The 3865-nt window shown below is 44.7% G+C and overlaps 1 protein-coding gene across 1 annotated transcript in view; it reads left to right on the forward strand.

Annotated features, from left to right (window-relative positions):
* Positions 1-3865, forward strand: part of GRIN2B (glutamate ionotropic receptor NMDA type subunit 2B) — a 284759-nt gene that overhangs the window by 52474 nt on the left and 228420 nt on the right. The window lies entirely within an intron of this gene.

Consider the following 3865-nt stretch of genomic DNA (forward strand, 5'->3'; position numbering starts at 1 on the left):
GAGACAAGCTGGGTGAGATAATATTTGTTATTTGGAGCAACTTCTGTTGGTGAAAGAGACAAGCTCTTGAACCCCACATAGCTCTTCTTCAGCTCATTCTTCAGGAATTATATGAAGCATACAAAGATCAAGGAGAGAAGGGAGTTGCTAAAAGGGATCTGCAAAGGATTTAAATATTTTATTCTTTTTTATGATGTTTTGTGACCATTTATAACCACTGTATTTTTTACTTTTTGCCTTCACTGGTTTAGCTGGAGAATCACTTGGGGGTCTCAGGATGCTTACTGTGAACTCTCACATATTAAATTAGTTATTGGGTTAAATAGGTGTTAACCAAAGTGTCAAAACACAAAACCAACCCCTCTCCCCCATACAAAAAAAAAACATCCAAAAACCCAACCAGTTTGGCTAACAACCCTTTCTAATTTCAACTGTGCATCTTTCATTCTCTTGTATTGTATTGTCATAATTTCGCTAATTCTTCAGTCACCATAGTATACCAGTGCAGACAAGTCCTGAATTTTGAATGTGAAAAAACAGCAGGCCTGATTTCCTTTGAACTGCAAGGCAGGTCTCAAACTTGTCCCTGTAGAGTTGCTAGGTAGGGGACACCTCCATGCTGCCACTCATGATCTGCTCTGGCAACAGACCAGGGGAAGTCCCACCTCATGGGGTCTGACAGATGGCAGAATCATGGCTCCTGATTGACTCCCTGCCCCTTATCCACCCAAGAGGCATTCTAGGAATGGTCCAGGCAATAGTATGGGTCTCCTGTGGCTTCCACAACCACTCCTGTTCTGGAACTCCTGGTTTTGACCTTGGCTGATTTGGATCTTGCCTCCTGACTTGGATCCTGAAACCTGACTTGGGCTCCGATCCTTGATATTGACCCCATCCTGCAACTTGACTACAAACTCCTCTGCTATTCCCTGCCTCAGGTTTGACTCTGCTCTCACCAGCCTGTTCTGCTCAGCTGAGAATTCCCCCAGCTTGAGCGATCTTCTACCTGGTATAAAGTCAATGTAGCTGGGCCTACATCTTGGGTGCAGGGAAGAATCTGGGCCAACAACTCTTCTTTGGCAAAATCTTTTCTGGTCTTCTTTTATACATCACAAAGCAAACAAGAGTACAAGCCATTTTATTCCTTTGCAGGTCACCTTTCAGGGGATCTGAGAGACAGCAAGACATAATTTGATGTAATTGAATGTGGTGGGGGGGTGGGACTTAAATTGGATAGTAAGGAAACATTTCCTTGGAGTGAGTTCTATTAGACTGTGGAATTTGGGTGGGCTGAATTTTTTGTTGTGAATAATTTTTTTCCATTTTTTTTTCATTTTTGGGACTAAATTAATCACAAATATATTTCTCAATCTTTAATCAGCTTTAGAAATAGGGATAGCTCAGTGGTTTGAGCATTGGCCTGCTAAACCCAGGGTTGTGAATTCAGTCCTTGAGGGGGCCATTTAGGGATCTGGGGCAAAATTGGAGATTGGCCCTGTTTTGAGCAGGAGGTTGGACTAGATGACCTCCTGAGGTCCCTTCCAACCCTGATATTCTATGAAAAAATGGATAAGTGATATTCAGGAAGTAACTGAGTTAATACAAAATAATCGCTGAATAAATGACTCTCAAATAATCCCCCCCCCCCTTTTTGCCCAGCTCTATGTAACTCAGGCAACAATTCTGTGGCCTTGATTATCCACTGCCTTGCACCTCGTGAAGTCATCTACACCTGTGCAGAACGGGTGTAAAACATTAACAGAGTGGAAGGGTGGTATTATACAGTCACTTTGCATAAGTACAAATGACACCACCAGGCCCAAAGCATTGAAAAATTGTGAGTTTAAACTTGAAGGGGCAAATTCCAATTTAAGATTATACCAGTAGAAATCCAGAGTAACTCCACTGGTCGTGGTGCAATCAGATCAGATTTACACTGGTGTAACTTAGAGCAGAATTTGGACCACGGAGTTGTTTGAAGAGCTTTTACCCTTCCATAGGTCTTTACTTGGCAGAGTAACATTAGTCCTATTATTGTATGTTGCCCATTGACTTCTATGGGAAATTCTGGTAGGACCATGAGGGGGCATGAAGATGGGGCCCAGTGAATATAAAAATTGCTTTTACCAAGCTTCCCATTTGCAGCTTTTGAACAGGGTAAGCAAATCAAATAAAGAGATTCCAGTTTTAGAAAAATTGTATAAACATTTTCTTTACACACTATTTAAAATGGCTGACCATTAAAGCTTCTGACTTCTCATGTGGCTAATGGATAATATTTATTTGGCAAATTGAATAAAATATGTTATATATGAAATATCTGTTATATTTGTTTACAATAATGAAGTTATACTGGTAAGTGCTTAATGATCCATTTCCACACAGCCTCAATAAATACGGGTCGGTTTTTAGTCTCAGTACTGGAAATGAGTTGTATAATTATGGTTTGATCCTGCAAGGTGCTGTGTACTACCTGTGAAGTGCTGAGCATCCTTATCTTTGACAAGAGTCAGTTCTGGCTGAGGTTGTTCACCATTTTGCAGCTTCAGACCCTTATTTCAACTCCATAATCCTGTGCTTGGTTTCGTATCTATCTGTGGAGTGGTACGGATCAAAACCTATGGAACTGCACAAAACAGTTGTGCAATTCCTTAGTGTGACAGGCAAGATTCTATTTTTTTAAAAAACACTTGGCCAAATCTAACCCTGTTGCATGCTGTGCCTGTTAACTTTTGATTCACTTCAATCGAGACTAGACAACTGGTGCCTCCCCATACTGCGGGGGGGAGTACAAGCTAAAGGGGAGGACACGTGACCTCCCCACATGTCTCCTCCCCATTCCATCCCCAGCTTGGGGCCCCCACACTCTCCCGGCCCCACATTACCTGTGTGTGTGTGGTGGGGGGGCATGGAGGCAGGCTCTGTCCTCCTGCTGCACCGGCTCCCCTCTGGCATGTTTGGCTTCTGTCCCTGGCAGCCAGGCCCAGGCAGGGAACGGGATGGAGCCAGTTCCAGTCACTGCTCTGTGCAGAGTAGCCACCTTCCTGGGAGAGAGCCTGGCTGCGGGTGGGGGGCGGCAGCCCTGTCCCTGCTCAGGCTCGGCTTCTGGGGACAGGGGCTGAGCATGCCAGAGGCGGGGACTCTGGCTCACTTGGCTGCTGTCCCCTGAAGTTGATCCTGGGCAGTAGGCAGCCCCCCTGCTGCTGCAGCAGGCGCTCTCCCAGGCAGCTGTTGTGTTGCACCAGGCAGTGTCCCAGCGCGGCCAGAAGAAGCTATGTCCCCATCCCTTCCACTTCCCGCTCAGGCCGGCTGCTGGGGTAAACCTGCATGCCCCCCTGCTGTGTCGCCTCTTGGAGAGCAAATCTGTGTCCAAGTACAAAAACCTATGTTAGTGCAACATTAAATTGGAAAATTTGAACCCAAAAAGGCAGGAAATAAAAAAATAAGTTTCCAAACATAAGAGTGGCTCTGCTACATTGTGCATATCTATACCTGTATCTATTACAGGTTAGACTGATACGTATATGCAGTGGTGCAAGTAGAAATCATTTCTTGCTGGTACTGCACTCATGGGACGGACACAAAGGGGGGCACGTGACCTCCGCACGTGACCCTCCATGTGACTCCTCCCCGCCCCCAATTCGGGGCCCCCATGCTTTCCCCATCCCCTCCGACACCCCCCTTTGTATATACAAACATCAACATGCTTAACTAGTCATTTTCCCTCAAATATGTAGTATTCAGTCTCTTAATATGGGAGTTGGGTGAGGAGCCATTTCAACATATGTATGACTTATTAAAAAAAAATTTTTAAGGAGAACTGTATCCTAAACTGCTTTATGGTATTGTACCCAAACATTGCATT

This window comes from Lepidochelys olivacea (assembly GCF_965140295.1).
Source record: "Lepidochelys olivacea isolate rLepOli2 genome assembly, chromosome: 1".
NCBI lineage: Eukaryota > Metazoa > Chordata > Testudines > Cheloniidae > Lepidochelys > Lepidochelys olivacea.